Source organism: Rhinichthys klamathensis, unplaced genomic scaffold (genome assembly GCF_029890125.1).
Source record: "Rhinichthys klamathensis goyatoka isolate OS25496 unplaced genomic scaffold, OSU_Roscu_1.1 h1tg000035l_1, whole genome shotgun sequence".
In the NCBI taxonomy this organism is placed as follows: Eukaryota; Metazoa; Chordata; class Actinopteri; order Cypriniformes; family Leuciscidae; genus Rhinichthys; species Rhinichthys klamathensis.
The window spans coordinates 365,001-383,216 of record NW_026606583.1 but is presented as its reverse complement, the minus strand read 5'-3'; the positions used below and the strand labels follow the sequence as shown (position 1 = coordinate 383,216).

The 18,216-nt window shown below is 44.8% G+C and overlaps 4 non-coding genes across 4 annotated transcripts; all 4 read left to right on the top strand.

The window, feature by feature from the left end:
- Positions 1 to 415: 415 nt before the first annotated feature.
- Positions 416 to 497, top strand: trnal-uag (transfer RNA leucine (anticodon UAG)). Its single transcript has one exon. It is a non-coding gene; the product is annotated as a tRNA-Leu (tRNA).
- Positions 498 to 10,526: 10,029 nt separating this feature from the next.
- On the top strand, positions 10,527 to 10,608 carry trnal-aag (transfer RNA leucine (anticodon AAG)). Its single transcript has one exon. It is a non-coding gene; the product is annotated as a tRNA-Leu (tRNA).
- A 221-nt stretch (positions 10,609 to 10,829) lies between these two features.
- trnal-uag (transfer RNA leucine (anticodon UAG)) lies at positions 10,830 to 10,911 on the top strand. The gene has a single exon. It is a non-coding gene; the product is annotated as a tRNA-Leu (tRNA).
- A 7,042-nt stretch (positions 10,912 to 17,953) lies between these two features.
- Positions 17,954 to 18,035, top strand: trnal-aag (transfer RNA leucine (anticodon AAG)). Its single transcript has one exon. It is a non-coding gene; the product is annotated as a tRNA-Leu (tRNA).
- Positions 18,036 to 18,216: the final 181 nt, after the last annotated feature.

Sequence of the window (18,216 nt, the reverse complement as noted above, 5' to 3'; positions counted from 1 at the left end):
TGTCGAGGTGCTCCTTCAAGGCACGTAGAATTTCGACGGATTTAACTGTGGAGAAGAGAGACATTAAAAGAAAAAATTGGCGAAAATGGACCACGGAAGGAGCCCTCACAAGGTATCGTGGCCGAGCGGTCGAAGGCGCTGGATTAAGGCTCCAGTCTCTTCGGGGGCGTGGGTTCAAATCCCACCGCTGCCAAGACAGCATTTTAGAAGGCACTCGTGGCTGCTATGCCTAAGCGAAAACACTGGAGAAGTGACACTGCTTGCTCCCGGTCTCTTCCAAACCCTGCCGCTTTTGCTTTCCTTGGCCGAACTCGGCGTGCTTCAGAGCCTGACGATGAAGGTACGCACCCAACGTTTAATCTATTTATGAAAAAAAAAATGGCCAGAAAACGGCCCACGAATCGAGCCACGTCAGGGTAGCGTGGCCGAGGGGTCTAAGGCGCTGGATTTAGGCTCCAGTCTCTTCGGGGGCGTGGGTTCGAATCCCACCGCTGCCAGCAGTGATTTTAAAGAGGGCCAGACACCTTAAGAGTGCTCCGAAAAGGCGCAAAAGCGGCTGAAAATCTGCACCCTCTAGAATCAGGGATGGTAATAATGTCACTTCAAAAATGAATTTAAACATAATAATAACAAATGTCTAGTCTATAATGATGGAGTGTAGTGGCAATTTTAATGATATTCATTGATCTTTAGTAAAATATAGATGATTCAAAGAATGTCACATGTGTGTCTCTCACTTGTAGTGAGAGAGGATTCTGTTTATGTACCTGGGGAGGCAGAAGAGGGAGACACTCCAGAGAACAGACGAACAAGGACCTCTGACCTAGATGTCAGAAGGCCACTTAGTGCAGGGGAGCTTAGTGGGCCAACTAGTGACGTCTATGGAAAACTACCGGGAGGAAGGCTCTGGGGGGAAGAAGGCCTTGAAACTAAGATAAAAGCTAGTTCAGTCTGTCTGGGGGGGTGTCACTCTTCTGCACAGGGTAACAACTGTGTATTAGACTGCTCCTATTCTTGCAAGAATAAATACTTCTATTTTATATAATTTGACTCTGAGTGTCTCTTACGCAGTGATGTTTGTTTGAGATGAATTTTTGCCACAACAGTTTTGGTGTCAGAAGTGGGATTCCTTGGACGTGCCTCCTGGACCTGAGATCGGACGGTGTTTGGCCACCTGGACTAAGTAAGTTCCAGCTCTACCTCGTAAACTTGAGAGAGAGGGGCCGACCGATATCAGGGCCGGGAGAATCGACCACTGGAATCTAAAGAACCCGCAGGTGGCAACAGAAGCATCTCTGGTAAGAGACAGTTCAATTTATTTTCTTTTGGGTAAGTTAATTAAATTCAGTTTAATTGGGGAGAAGAGTAAAATTGAACCATATTGGCTGAAGGCTGTTTCTGTGGTACGTAATCTGAGATTAATTGAGATCTATATAGATCAAGAAATTTCAAACAGATACGAGGGAAAAATCTGAGATTAATTGAGGTCTGCAACAGAACAAGAAATTTCAAGCAGATAAATAATCTGGGATTAAGTGAGAACTGTAACAGATCAAGAGATTTCAAACAGATAGGTACCCTGAAAATTAGTTGTTCCACGACGGAGCAAATTGTTTTTAGGTACTGAGGCTAATTAGGGGGAACCAGAATTTTTTGGTAAACCATAATTAGGAGGGCACTAATAGTGCAACCCGACCGATTTGGGTTAAAAGAAAGAATCGGATTTGTTTAGGGACGCCTAACAGATTAAAGAAAACGCGCGTTGAAGAGAAATCCACAGAGAACAGAAAACAGCCAGTATGGGAAAATCTCAGAGTAAGCATGCCAAATTTGATACACCGGTTTTCTGTAGAACTAGGAAAGTATGGGGGGAAATGTATGTTTTAGATATTGGAAAAAAAACTGAGAAAATACCATGATCATGAGCTACCATGAGCACAAATAGACTAAGAGTGTGCGAGAATCAGTGGAACAGGGCAGCGGGACAAAAGGTTGTTGTGGCTGCGTTCAACATGTGTGTAAAAAATGTGAACAGATAATGGATTGTTCAGTTGAAGATAAAATGTCGAACTGCCAGGAGAAATAATGTTTTTACTTCTTCATCCAGTAAATGGATGCATGACATTAGATGTCTATAGAACTTAAATTTATATGACAAGGATTGAAGTAGCAAGAAGCAATAAGGCTGTCTGTGTGAAATAGAGGGAACGGTAAGTGAGACTTGGTGGAAGAGGGAAGTGAAAAAAACAAAAAGGTTGGTGTGTGAGATATGTGTGTGTGGGGATTGTTCAAACAATCATGTACTGGTTAGATAATGAAGGAACTGGCATGTTTGGGAAAAGAAAGGAGAGGATAATGAAGGAACTGGCATGTAGGGAAAAGAAAGGAGAAATATAGTAGAAAACTATATGTGATGAAAATAGACATGGTCTGATAGAATTTATGGAAGTCAAATGTAAAATGTTTAAATGATATGAAAAGTTTTAGAATAAAATAAGGCATTGTATGATTGACAGGGATTAACATGATATGAAGAATGTTTTAAGCAGAATGGGGAGCAATTCTAGATTTTGATAAAATAATGATTGAAATGATGATATATCTGCCTTATTTTATTAATGTTAAGAAAATAAGGGTATTGAAGCAAGTAGCTATAATGGTTGTCTGTGTAATTTACGGACTGAGTGATATAATCTGTTTTGGAGAAACAGTAGAGATAAGACTGAGACAATAATGTGATGGAAGGAAAAAAGGCTTCAAACCAGTGGAAATGAAAATAATGATGTACAAATTGTTACACTTTATGAAGAGTAACGGAACAGTCCGGGAAAATAAATAAGTAAATAAATAGTGAGACAGAAGAGAGCAAATGCTGTAAACAGCTCTGCTCTGAAGATCTCACTTTGAAGAGATTTGCAGATGATGTTTTGTAAAAGATAAGCTGGGATAACAGCAACAGTACTTGTAATTAGTGTTGTTGATGATAATACCAAATTAGTAAGGTGTAAAGACAGCTATGTCCAAAGATTCTGGAAATCAATAATGTATAATGTTCTGCCAATAATAATGATGAAGATTATGATTTGGCTATTGTGATTGAATCCGCCATTGGTGGATGGTCAAAGGAATACAGAGAACTGCTTATCAGTGGGTCTGTTTACATTCCTGAATGGGACACTGCTTCAAGGGCGTGCAGTTAAGTTGAAGCCCTTTGGAAGCTCACAGTGATCAAACTGCAAGGTGTCTGATGCTGTAGTTGAGGCTGACACACGAACCAACCAGATGACAGAGATTGTCTTGACTGTGGTCAGTAGGACCATTTAACACGTGACACATTTCTGATAATAATGTAGGGTTGAAAATAGATCAGTGTTTAAATGACGACAGTGACAATTTTTTGGTCTGAGAAATAAGAGATAAAAAACAAGGTCAAAGATTGAAGTCTTAAAGTGAATCCTTTTGTGACTCCAACAAATGTGAGTTGCAAAATATGTAAAGGTAATATAGAGAGACAGATCTCAAAGATGATTTATAATAACTGCAAAAGATGCAGAGTAGCCTTGTCAAAGTTAGTGTGAATCCTGATTGGAGACTGATAAACTCCTAGAAGAGAAAACTTTTGAAGTCAGATATTAAGTTATGGTAATTGAGAACTTGACAACTAAAATTGAGATTGAGAAATGTGAAACGTTATTGAGAACTAGAATAATTACCATTATGTAAGAACAAATAAGCAGAAGCAGTAGGCTACTGAATTAACAGTTGCTAAATGTAAAATGTGTTGAAAGGCATCTGATTAAACAAACAGCTTGAAAAGTTGACCATGAAAGAACTAGAAGCTGATGTTTTGCTTTCAAAACATAAGTTTGTTATGGGCTGTATTGAAACAGTTCGCTTATCTAAAATCTGATGTGTGCTGTGCCTGAAACTGCCAGTGTGACAGAGACTCAATCTGAGTGGAAATTTGTAATGTCTAAATTCCCTGAGGTGGGCAAAAGACAAATATAAATAATATGTTTATTTGAAACCGTATGTAATTTCTGGCAAAGATGCCTTAAGCTGGGATAGAGTTAAAAGATGATAGATAAATGTTTGATGTTAGAAGTATATGAGAGAGCAGTGTACCATCCAATAGAGTCTCAGAGTCTCTCTCATTCAATGAGTCAGCTAAAAGCTGGTATCTGTGATAATAAGTAAAGCACAGTGTTTCAGTTGAAGATCATAGACACAGAGATGTTTTAAAAATAAAACTGAATGACTTTAAAGAAGTATTTAAAACAATAATACAGATAGAGATGACATTTTGATTAGCTTATTTTAGGACCAGTAACTTCTTTGTCTCATTTAGTCTCCACCATTCAGGACTGATGGCTCCGGCTACAGATGAAGTACACTGAATGTACGGTTGTGATCTAAATTCACTGAGTATAATCCAAGTAGCTTGGTTGCTGCTTTTAAGATAGTTAATGGATTTAAGTGATTAAATACTGTTGTTATTGACCTGTCTCCCTGTGTGAACACTATTAGGCAATCCGAATGGCTCTGGTGACTCTTGAACGTGCCTTTCCTAAGCTCTAGAAAACAGCTGAGTTCTGTTGAAGCAAACAGCCTGTGATGGGAAAGAGCGGTCACCAGTGGGCACGAGTGACCATCTCTATGACGGGTAAGACCTTCTATTGGCCAGACAGGGGGCAACCCAAGCCAGAGTGGATCACGTAAAGTCACTGGCATCTCAAGATGGAGGTGTTTATGTGAGAAAGGTATGAGAGTGGAGCGGATGACTGTGAGGCCAGCAGCATCCTTTATCGTTAGGGCGGATGAGCTGTGAGGAGTTACAGGCAGTCTGACCCAGAAACGTGAGTGTTCCTCTAATACCAATCACCAGAAACCGCATTCATTGTATGGCTTGTTTTTTTTATTTGTGACAAGCGTCTGCAAATATGCCAGGGGAAAACACCCTGATGGAGATTATAGATAAAGGGCTAACAGGAGTGGGCTTTCAAGAGCCAGCTGAGGCCATGAAGTGATTCCCATTAGTTGTTGTGGAGACAGTAGCAAAACTTTTTATGTACTGGTTTGCCTTATGGGCAAGGAAAATCATAGTGTTGATTTTGAACTAATAGGTCTATGACATAGTTTTAACTCCTGAAGGTCGTTAGACATGGTGGTGGCTAAAGATGAAGACAGCTCTTGTAGATTTAAGAAAAGTCTGGATAACAAAGGTGAATGGTCAAAGATTAGTGTAACGAATTTAATATTACATTTTATATAAGTTACAGTCTTAGAAATTTATTTATAGTGAGAGAGACTGCCTGAGTTGGAGGAAGGGATGGTAACTGTGTCTGTCTTTCTGTTATCTGCCTGCTAGAGCAAGCTGAAGCAAAATAATGATAATGAAACAAAACAACCCAGCTGACTTGTCTAAAAATCAAATGAATAATGAACAAGACGTGCTTTGAAAGTGGTTAAGATACCATGTAAAATTAGGTAGAAGCTACAGGAAAAATGGAAAGGTTAAAATCTTATTTAAAATTTAAATCTTTTAGCAATAATATAAAGAAAAGTGAACATTGAGAATGAGCAGTTAACATATGTGTGTCTAGTATGAGTGTGTGTGATGGTGACAGCACTTTATGTCTTGTATGTATTAGTTTGGGGCACTAATATTCCGCCTGAATGGTGTGTATATTGCGTCATTAACCTCTGGAATGAGTTTATCATTACAGATGGGTTAAGGCAAATGACAAATTTTAAAGAAGCTGATAATTCTGATGAAAAGACAATACAGAACATGGGACAAGCTTTAAGTTGATTGGCCATCAAGCTCTGTCTGGTAGTAATACTTTTGTCATACATAATGTAGATTTGAAGATCAGTTTAAGTAAATTGGAATTGTGTAGTTGTAGATCAACATCTGGCATGGGCTGAGATAAATGAAAATGTTGTAGATTTGAGGGAAACAACAAAGTGACATATTGGCTAAGTCAACATGAAATTATCAAGAGAGCCTCTCACATTTATGATTATTGTGAACAAAGGGGGAGAAATGATTGACTGACATTGACCAAGTCTGTACAGCACGACTTGACCTGATAGGGAAAATTGATGACTTTGGAAATGTTTGTAGATGACTGACTTGAGAGACCAAACAACAGGCCTGAAAAGCAAGATTCGCTGTGAGACTGAGGGCCGTTGCCTTTCAAATACTTCGATAAGAAGATGAGATTGTGGCTTTAAGTGAAGAATGTAATATTTTTGTTTCAGAGGCAGAGAAAGATGTCTGGAGGGAATTTGTCTGAAGGACAACGTTTGGGTTAGTGTTGATGGCAAACTTTATAAAAACACTATGTTAAATGTTATGTTAAATTGATGCTCGAGGTGTGTCGTGCATCAAGAGGGAGATGGTATAACAATTGCCAAATATGGTTTATTAAGGGGTTCACAGTTGCTGAATAAATGTTGGGAGAACACTAGGGGTAATTTGATAAAAGCCCTGAAAGAAGCCATTTTTTCTGCCTAACAAAATTGATGTCTGTGAGTGTGCACACACCAATAACAAAGATTGTTTCAACAGGAAACGCCAGGGCATCGAAGGCCACGGGAGAACAGTAGACAAAAGAAACTACGTACTTTACTATCTGACAATAACCTCGAAATTTGTTTCTCTTTACAGAGAGCATGCAGGATTGGGAGACAGGGCAACATGTGCCAATAAAATGATGGTTATGGATGAATTTGGCTAACTATCCTGGCCTGGGTTATTATTGTGGCAGAAAGGTGCTACACCTGCGCAGCGCATAACTTAAAATTTTCCTTTTACAGAATGTCAGGATGGATTGGATCAAACAGAACTAATTCTCTTCCAAATGTATAAATATTGTGTGGACATGAGGACAGGGGTTGAGTGTTTTTCAGGGTAAAAGGACCCCGAGTGCTATTAAGTGAGCAAGAAATTATCCGGAGATAATGTTTCAGGTTGTTGATTCCACAGGTCACACCAAAGGGGACGAGCTGCTAGACAAGCGGCCACTAACAAAATACTTAAGGTCTCCATTCACAGGTGAAAGTTCACTCCAGTGGGGGTGCGGTCGTGATATAAGGGAAAACCTTATAAGGATCAGAAAATGGTTGGAGAGTGTGACACCTGGGTCCAAGCCTCTCACCTACACCAACAGGCCACAACCATCCCATAGTCCATGGGGCGAACGAGATGATCAACACGCCTGGAGGAGGATGTGAACCAACTAATGGTTTAAGAATGTGGTTTTGTGATTATTTTGAGGATTTTATTTGATTAAATCAAAATAGGGCTTAGTATTGATATACAGTAGATCAAAAGATTTGATTGGTTACTTATTCATTAGGAAATATTTAAGGAAAATGTTTTTGGGAAGAGAAGATCTATTAATTAATGTAAATTGTAGGGATAATTGTTGAAGCTTATTAAGTAGAACCACAGCATGTTTGAATTGAAAGTTAAAGGTAAAAGAACACGGAACGTCCATGGGGCGAACGAGATGATCAACACAACTGATGGTTTAAGTTTAACAGAATAATCTGTTTTCGTGATGATTTTGTTTGATTGAATCAAACTAGGTATTGATTTGATTGTAAATGTAGAAAATATATTGATTGTGTCTGTAATGGAAATATTAGAGTTAATATTGAACAACTGCATTGGTTAGAAGAATGGACAAAATTATAAGACTTCTCTGGTTAGATTTTGTTAAATATGGCATTAAATAGAGCTTACTAAATTGAATTAGAAGTGAACAAAATATGGTTAGGAAAACCGAGGTGAAATATGGAGATGGGTGTAGATTAATGGAAAAGGCTTAATGATAGGAGTTAGGATTGTTATTCTAATAATTTTGTTATTCATGGGGGAATATGATTACAGTGACAGGTGAAACATGCTGTCTGTTCAATTGGTGAAAATGACAGTCTATCCCAAGGATGAACAAAATTATGCGACGATACAGGTAGCGGGAGCTACAGTGAGATATGTGTTAAATGTATGTTCTGTTTGTTTTTCTTCTATTTGTTTATTTTCTGAGAAAGATTAAGGGCAAAAGATTTAAAGAAGGTTACAAGCAGCGGTCATCCGTGTTACGAGATGGCGTACAAAGATAGGGTTTGAAACTGAGTGATTTTTATTATACTTTATCTGTTTGTTTCCTTACTATGTTATAACTACCTTTTTCCTTACTGGCGTGACTGAGGGTCTGTTTACAGGAGCGCAGGAACAGTGATTTCTCGCTTAGCCCGGCGTCGTAAAAATGTTTACTTGCTAGCTAAAATATTACGGGGCCTTTCCCCCACAAAAACAGCCTTATGCTTCTTCATTCTAAACTTTTCTTCACAGGTTCAAGGAGAGTGATCATTTATGCAAAAAATCAGAGATGAAGAGTATAAGTGTGATGATATGACTTAAAATTTGTTTTATTGTTTATTATTGTGATTATGGGTAATCAGAATGATAAAAAGTGAGGAGTTGTAGTGGCAATTTTAATTATATTCATTGATCTTTAGTAAAATATAGATGATTCAAAGAATGTCACATGTGTGTCTCTCACTTGTAGTGAGAGAGGATTCTGTTTATGTACCTGGGGAGGCAGAAGAGGGAGACACTCCAGAGAACAGACGAACAAGGACCTCTGACCTAGATGTCAGAAGGCCACTTAGTGCAGGGGAGCTTAGTGGGCCAACTAGTGACGTCTATGGAAAACTACTGGGAGGAAGGCTCTGGGGGGAAGAAGGCCTTGAAACTAAGATAAAAGCTAGTTCAGTCTGTCTGGGGGGTGTCACTCTTCTGCACAGGGTAACAACTGTGTATTAGACTGCTCCTATTCTTGCAAGAATAAATACTTCTATTTTATATAATTTGACTCAACAGGAGTTAGCCAATTTGACTCATTGAGATTTTTTTGGTGATCTGACAGCTACCTCATGATTTTGAGTTTCACTGCGACACAGCTGGCTGCCATTTTGGAGGATGGCCCAAAGGCTTTGATTAGGTAATTCAGGTGTGTTTGATTAGAGATGGAATTGCAATCTGCAGGGAGGGGGGCCTCCAGGAGTGTAACTGCGTCCCCCCTGTATTTAGGAGGCCTTTCCACCTGTCGAGGTGCTCCTTCAAGGCACGTAGAATTTCGACGGATTTAACTGTGGAGAAGAGAGACATTAAAAGAAAAAATTGGCGAAAATGGCCCACGGAAGGTGCCCTCACAAGGTAGCGTGGCCGAGCGGTCTAAGGCGCTGGGTCTAAGGCGCAAAAGCGGCTGAAAATCTGCACCCTCTTGAATCAGGGACAGCAATAATGTCACTTCAAAAATGAATTTAAACATAATAATAACAAATGTCTAGTCTATAATGATGGAGTTAGCCAATTTGACTCATTGAGATTTTTTTGGTGATCTGACAGCTACCTCATGATTTTGAGTTTAACTGCGACACAGCTGGCTGCCATTTTGGAGGATGGCCCAAAGGCTTTGATTAGGTAATTCAAGTGTGTTTGATTAGAGATGGAATTGCAATCTGCAGGGAGGGGGGCCTCCAGGAGTGTAACTGCGTCCCCCCTGTATTTAGGAGGCCTTTCCACCTGTCGAGGTGCTCCTTCAAGGCACGTAGAATTTCGACGGATTTAACTGTGGAGAACAGAGACATTAAAAGAAAAAATTGGCGAAAATGGCCCACGGAAGGTGCCCTCACAAGGTAGCGTGGCCGAGCGGTCTAAGGCGCTGGATTAAGGCTCCAGTCTCTTCGGGGGTGTGGGTTCAAATCCCACCGCTGCCAAGACAGCATTTTAGAAGGCACTCGTGGCTGCTATGCCTAAGCGAAAACACTGGAGAAGTGACACTGCTTGCTCCCGGTCTCTTCCAAACCCTGCCGCTTTTGCTTTCCTTGGCCGAACTCGGCGTGCTTCAGAGCCTGACGATGAAGGTACGCACCCAACGTTTAATCTATTTATGAAAAAAAAAATGGCCAGAAAACGGCCCACGAAACGAGCCTCGTCAGGGTAGCGTGGCCGAGGTGTCTAAGGCGCTGGATTTAGGCTCCAGTCTCTTTTTTGCTCCGAAAAGGCGCAAAAGCGGCTGAAAATCTGCACCCTCTTGAATCAGGGACAGCAATAATGTCACTTCAAAAATGAATTTAAACATAATAATAACAAATGTCTAGTCTATAATGATGGAGTTAGCCAATTTGACTCATTGAGATTTTTTTGGTGATCTGACAGCTACCTCATGATTTTGAGTTTAACTGCGACACAGCTGGCTGCCATTTTGGAGGATGGCCCAAAGGCTTTGATTAGGTAATTCAGGTGTGTTTGATTAGAGATGGAATTGCAATCTGCAGGGAGGGGGGCCTCCAGGAGTGTAACTGCGTCCCCCCTGTATTTAGGAGGCCTTTCCACCTGTCGAGGTGCTCCTTCAAGGCACGTAGAATTTCGACGGATTTAACTGTGGAGAAGAGAGACATTAAAAGAAAAAATTGGCGAAAATGGCCCACGGAAGGTGCCCTCACGAGGTAGCGTGGCCGAGCGGTCTAAGGCGCTGGATTAAGGCTCCAGTCTCTTCGGGGGCGTGGGTTCGAATCCCACCGCTGCCAAAACAGTATTTTAGAAGGCACTCGTGGCTGCTATGCCTAAGCGAAAACACTGGAGAAGTGACACTGCTTGCTCCCGGTCTCTTCCAAACCCTGCCGCTTTTGCTTTCCTTGGCCGAACTTGGCGTGCTTCAGAGCCTGACGATGAAGGTACGCACCCAACGTTTAATCTATTTATGAAAAAAAAATGGCCAGAAAACGGCCCACGAAACGAGCCTCATCAGGGTAGCGTGGCCGAGGGGTCTAAGGCGCTGGATTTAGGCTCCAGTCTCTTTGGGGGCGTGGGTTTGAATCCCACTGCTGCCAGCCGTGATTTTAAAGAGGGCCAGACACCGTAAGTGTGCTCCGAAAAGGCGCAAAAGCGACTGAAAATCTGCACCCTCTTGAATCAGGGACAGCAATAATGTCACTTCAAAAATGAATTTAAACATAATAATAACAAATGTCTAGTCTATAATGATGGAGTTAGCCAATTTGACTCATTGAGATTTTTTTGGTGATCTGACAGCTACCTCATGATTTTGAGTTTAACTGCGACACAGCTGGCTGCCATTTTGGAGGATGGCCCAAAGGCTTTGATTAGGTAATTCAGGTGTGTTTGATTAGAGATGGAATTGCAATCTGCAGGGAGGGGGGCCTCCAGGAGTGTAACTGCGTCCCCCCTGTATTTAGGAGGCCTTTCCACCTGTCGAGGTGCTCCTTCAAGGCACGTAGAATTTCGACGGATTTAACTGTGGAGAAGAGAGACATTAAAAGAAAAAATTGGCGAAAATGGCCCACGGAAGGTGCCCTCACAAGGTAGCGTGGCCGAGCGGTGTAAGGCGCTGGATTAAGGCTCCAGTCTCTTCGGGGGTGGGGGTTTGAATCCCGCCGCTGCCAAGACAGCATTTTAGAAGGCACTCGTGGCTGCTATACCTAAGCGAAAACACTGGAGAAGTGACACTGCTTGCTCCCGGTCTCTTACAAACCCTGCCGCTTTTGCTTTCCTTGGCCGAACTCGGCGTGCTTCAGAGCCTGACGATGAAGGTACACACCCAACGTTTAATCTATTTATGAAAAAAAAAATGGCCAAAAAACGGCCCACGAAATGAGCCTCATCAGGGTAGCGTGGCCGAGGGGTCTAAGGTGCTGGATTTAGGCTTCAGTCTCTTCGGGGGCGTGGGTTCGAATCCCACCGCTGCCAGCAGTGATTTTAAAGAGGTCCAGACACCTTAAGTGTGCTCCGAAAAGGCGCAAAAGCGGCTGAAAATCTGCACCCTCTTGAATCAGGGACAGCAATAATGTCACTTCAAAAATGAATTTAAACATAATAATAACAAATGTCTAGTCTATAATGATGGAGTTAGCCAATTTAACTCATTGAGATTTTTTTGGTGATCTGACAGCTATCTCATGATTTTGAGTTTAACTGCGACACAGCTGGCTGCCATTTTGGCCGAAAATGCCGAAAAAGTGGCCAAAACCGACATGCCTGCAAATGGCCCCTGTACGCAGACGGAGGGTCGTGGCACCCCGGGACTTTGGAGTCCGACTCTCCAGGGGCCCCTGACGCGGGGCCCCGAATCCTGGAACTCGAGGGCCTTTGCAAAAAATCGCCCCTCCCCCGCCATCAAATCATTTAAAGGCCTGAAAGGCTCTTTCAGTGTGAGAGTGAAACAGCCTCGAGGGAGAGATTTTGCATAGAGGCTAAAATATATTTGCCTTTACTCTAGGGCCCGGTGCTTTCGGTACGTCGCTCGGGGCGGGCCCAGGGGTCACCGTGCCGAATTTGGGGCCCCTGGGACCTTTCCATGAAAATCCCACTCGCCCATTAAATGAATCACCACAACGGTTTCGCGGACTTCGCTTAGAAACGTCCGATCGACTAGGGGACGCCATTTTCCTTCTCGCCACGGCCCCCTGGTGCGGCCCTAAAAGTTTGGTGGCCCTGGGGCCTCGTTCGGCGGTCGAAAGGGTGAAAAACACGTCACGGGGTCAAAAAGGTCAAACCGACAGAACGCGCTCCCGTGAGGAGACGGAAGGTCGCAGGAGCCCGAAACTCGGCGAGTTCCGTCGTCTCCCGTCCCTGAGTGGGGCCCCCGAGTTTGAGGGCCCTAGCCGCTTTCTAAGCGTTTCCCAACCCCCGTTTGTGATGAGGCCATTGATTGTGCTTGGTGACTGATGTGAGCAGCGACGTATTAATTTTTTGTGATGTCCCACTGGGTCTTACGGACACCAAAATTGTAACTCGTTTAGAGGGGGACGAGACCTTTACTTTGAGACCACCCACGGCCCCGTGGGCCCCCGGGGGCCAGAGATGGAGATGAAAATACACATTTATCTAAGCGAAAACGCAACGGATCCGGCCGTGGCTGGGCTCTTTGGAACCGTCTAGTTGAGCTGAAAAGAATGATAAAAAATTATGAATTTTGGCCGTGTTTTCGCGGAGATATTAGCCGAAAACCGTCGGGCGCGTTCTAACATGGCGCCCGCTGATGACGTCACGATCTCGGGAACAAAATCGCTCATATCTCGGGAACGCGAAGACCCAGAGAGCTCAAATTGGGGTGAGGAGGTCCCACGGGGGCCCCGACTCGAACCAGGGCGGTGGCGGGCCGCGGGGACGCCCCCTAGTGGTTTGCCGTTCGCTGGGTCCCCCGACTTTGAACGGCTATAACTCGGGGACCCGGGCGAGTTGGACCTCGGGGGTGGGCTCATTCGAAAGAGCCCGTCCAGCACTACAATCTAATAGAGTTTGGGGAACATTGAGCCAGGGGTTCTCGAGATATAAGCCGACAAAGCTGCGACTTTGACCGGACGTAACTCCCAGGCCCCGAGGCCCTCGGGGACGGGAGTGGGCTCATTGGATAGGGCTCCTCGAGGCCTACAGACGACCCGAGTTTGAAATTTTTTCGCCGTGTGGTTTTTGAGATATTCGAGAAAAACAAACATTCCCATACGTTCAGTGGTTAAATGGCTGTCACCCATGTCTCCAACGGGACTTCCAGATGATTAAAAACTACTTTTTCAGGCCCAACCACCTCTACTGTACTAAGCACACTCCACTGAACACATCTCACTAATTTTCAAGTCATTTCAGTGTTTAGTTTGCATTAAAATGGGTGTCCTTGAAACCACGTTTTGGTACTGAGATAAATTCTACGTGGGATGGGACACATTTTCTGTGAAACACATATTAATGAAAGTTCCAAATCATGATAAAAACTATTTTACTGCACTCAGGGGCCCCCCTTGAGTCCGTAGCACCAAGTCCCATCCCATAATTCCACTGACCACGAACCCATTATTTTTTTATAATGTAATAAATGCAACGTGGGATGTCCATAGCTCTGGTCAGGAAGGGTCTAGAGCCTCCATTTTTGCACTCAGGTCTAAGTCTCATCACCCTCTAACAGAATCCAGAGTTTCAAGAAGATTGGAGAAACCTTTTTTTCCGACCCGAAAAAACCGACAGGGATATAACATATACCATACCCCCTGTCGGTTTTTTCGGGTCGAGATTTTGAGTTTCTCCAATCTTCTTGAAACTCTGGATTCTGTTAGAGGGTGATGGGACTTAGACCTGAGTGCAAAAATGGAGGCTCTAGACCCTTCCTGACCAGAGCTATGGACATCCCACGTAGCATTTGTTCCATTGTAAAAATAGTGGTTTCGCGGTCAATGGAATTATGGGATGGGACTTGGTGCTACGGACTCAGGGGAGGCCCCTGAGTGCAGTAAAATGGTTTTCATCATGACAGCAACTTTAATTCAAATGTCTATCAGAGAAACTCTCTGAATCCCCATTCAATCGATGGCACGTGGGATTCTGTCCGATTGCAGCTTGTTGAATGAAGGGCGGGGTTAGTATTTTACAAAAATAGTGGGTTATTGAACAAATAGTGGCTTCTTGGGATGATCCCACGTAGCATTTATTCCATTGTACCAAATATAGGCTTCGCGGACAGTTGCTCTACCCGGCTTAGTTCTTAGCACTTTTTGACCGGGCATAACTCAGGAACCAAGCCGACTTTGGGCTCCATACTCTGGGGTCCTGGGGGGCCCATGGGTACCTTTACACACCCAGAGTTTGGAGCTCCAAGTCGGCTTGGTTCCCGAGATACACCCAGTCAAACCTGGAAAGAAAGTGGCCGTATCTCGGAACCAGAAGGACCTAGGAGCTGGGGACGGTGGGGTCTGAAGGGGACCCATGGGCCCTCCCCACACCAAGAGTTTGGAGCCCAAACTCGGCTTGGTTCCCGAGATAAACCCGGTCAAAGCTGGAAAGGAAGTGGCCGTATCTCGGAACCAGAAGGACCTAGGAGCTGGGGACGGTGGGGTCTGAAGGGGACCCATCGGCCCTCCCCACACCCCGAGTTTGGAGCTCGAACTCGGCTTTGTTCCCGAGATACACCCGGTCAAAGCTGGACAGGAAGTTGCCGTATCTCGGAACCGGAAGGACCTAGAAGCTGGGGACGGTGGGTTCCGAAGGGACCCAAAGGGCCCTACTCCCACCCGGAGTTTGGAGCTCCAACTCGGCTCCACCCCCAAGATACACCCACTTATACATAAGGGTCTTTTGGACAAAACGGTCAATATCTCGGAAATGACGAGTCCCAGCGGATCGTCCTTTGGGGTGGTGAGGGGTCCCTAGGGGCCCTCTCAGACCCCAGAGTCCCGAGCCTCTGGGACCCTTCCTTCTGAAGTGCACCCTTTTCTGTTGGGCCCCGTATCTCGGACCGTGGGGGAGCTAGAAGCACGGGCTAGGGCGCGTGATGGGGGGGCATTTCCGCCATATAGTGGGTTATTGGACAAAAAGTGGGTTAGTGGGACGGGGGTGGGGGGGGTCTGGTCACTCTAGTGGTCAATCGGACAAATAATGGGTTAGCGGGACGGGGCACGTGTGGCGCCCCACCAAGGACGAAGGCAGAACTGCTTGGGGTGGCCTCGGGCTTCGGGTCACTCCCGTCGGGGCCCTGAGGGGGTCGGGTCACCCCGACCCTGCCCGCGTGGGTCGGGCGCCCGGGGAGGGTCGGCCTGCGGCGTCGGCCGACCCCCCAAAAATTTCGGGGGGTCAGCGCGCTCGTCCGCCAACCCCCGTCCTAATCGCCGCGCCCCGTTTACTGAATGGACGCTTTTTATTTTTATGGACTATCTAGAGGTACTAACTGCGGTGGAAAAGCAACCGAGCTAAAGCGAACCGAACCGTGCCGTACCGAGTCGAGTCGTACCACGCAGTGGTAAAGCGAAGCGAGCCGAACAGTTCCGCGCCGAGTCGCACCGTACCGAGCCGAACCGAGCCGTACCAGCAGTGGAAAAGCGCCATTAAGGTGTCTGGCCCTCTTTAAAAACCGTCTAATTTCGACGGATTTAACTGTGGAGAAGAGAGACATTAAAAGAAAAAATTGGCGAAAATGGCCCACGGAAGGTGCCCTCACAAGGTAGCGTGACCGAGCGGTCTAAGGCGCTGGTCTAAGGCGCAAAAGCGGCTGAAAATCTGCACCCTCTTGAATCAGGGACAGCAATAATGTCACTTCAAAAATGAATTTAAACATAATAATAACAAATGTCTAGTCTATAATGATGGAGTTAGCCAATTTGACTCATTGAGATTTTTTTGGTGATCTGACAGCTACCTCATGATTTTGAGTTTAACTGCGACACAGCTGGCTGCCATTTTGGAGGATGGCCCAAAGGCTTTGATTAGGTAATTCAGGTGTGTTTGATTAGAGATGGAATTGCAATATGCAGGGAGGGGGCCTCCAGGAGTGTAACTGCGTCCCCCCTGTATTTAGGAGGCCTTTCCACCTGTCGAGGTGCTCCTTCAAGGCACGTAGAATTTCGACGGATTTAACTGTGGAGAAGAGAGACATTAAAAGAAAAAATTGGCGAAAATGGACCACGGAAGGTGCCCTCACAAGGTAGCGTGGCCGAGCGGTCTAAGGCGCTAGATTAAGGCTCCAGTCTCTTCGGGGGTGTGGGTTAGAATCCCACCGCTGCCAAGACAGCATTTTAGAAGGCACTCGTGGCTGCTATGCCTAAGCGAAAACACTGGAGAAGTGACACTGCTTGCTCCCGGTCTCTTCCAAACCCTGCCGCTTTTGCTTTCCTTGGCCGAACTCGGCGTGCTTCAGAGCCTGACGATGAAGGTCCGCACCCAACGTTTAATCTATTTATGAAAAAAAAAATGCCCAGAAAACGGCCCACGAATCGAGCCAAGTCAGGGTAGCGTGGCCGAGGGGTCTAAGACGCTGGATTTAGTCTCCAGTCTCTTCGGGGGCGTGGGTCTGAATCCAACCGCTGCCAGCAGTGATTTTAAAGAGGGCCAGACACCTTAAGTGTGCTCCGAAAAGGCGCAAAAGCGGCTGAAAATCTGCACCCTCTTGAATCAGGGACAGCAATAATGTCACTTCAAAAATGAATTTAAACATAATAATAACAAATGTCTAGTCTATACTGATGGAGTTAGCCAATTTGACTCATTGAGATTTTTTTGGTGATCTGACAGCTACCTCATGATTTTGAGTTTAACTGCGACACAGCTGGCTGCCATTTTGGAGGATGGCCCAAAGGCTTTGATTAGGTAATTCAGGTGTGTTTGATTAGAGATGGAATTGCAATCTGCAGGGAGGGGGCCTCCAGGAGTGTAACTGCGTCCCCCCTGTATTTAGGAGGCCTTTCCACCTGTCGAGGTGCTCCTTCAAGGCACGTAGAATTTCGACGGATTTAACTGTGGAGAAGAGAGACATTAAAAGAAAAAGTTGGCGAAAACGGCCCACGAATCGAGCCACGTCAGGGTAGAGTGGCCGAGGGGTCTAAGGCGCTGTATTAAGGCTCCAGTCTTTTCGGGGGCGTGGGTTCGAATCCCACCGCTGCCAGCAGTGATTTTAAAGAGGGCCAGACACCTTAAGAGTGATCCGAAAAGGCGCAAAAGCGGCTGAAAATCTGCACCCTCTTGAATCAGGGACGGTAATAATGTCACTTCAAAAATGAATTTAAACATAATAATAACAAATGTCTAGTCTATAATGATGGAGTTAGCCAATTTGACTCATTGAGATTTTTTTGGTGATCTGACAGCTACCTCATGATTTTAAGTTTAACTGCGACAAAGCTGGCTGCCATTTTGGAGGATGGCCCAAAGGCTTTGATTAGGTAATTCAGGTGTGTTTGATTAGAGATGGAATTGCAATCTGCAGGGAGGGGGGCCTCCAGGAGTGTAACTGCGTCCCCCCTGTATTTAGGAGGCCTTTCCACCTGTCGAGGTGCTCCTTCAAGGCACGTAGAATTTCGACGGATTTAACTGTGGAGAAGAGAGACATTAAAAGAAAAAATTGTCGAAAATGGACCACGGAAGGTGCCCTCACAAGGTAGCGTGGCCGAGCGGTCTAAGGCGCTGGATTAAGGCTCCAGTCTCTTCGGGGGCGTGGGTTCGAATCCCACCGCTGCCAAGACAGCATTTTAGAAGGCACTCGTGGCTGCTATGCCTAAGCGAAAACACTGGAGAAGTGACACTGCTTGCTCCCGGACTCTTCCAAACCCTGCCGCTTTTGCTTTCCTTGGCCAAACTCGGCGTGCTTCAGAGCCTGACGATGAAGGTCCGCACCCAACGTTTAATCTATTTATGAAAAA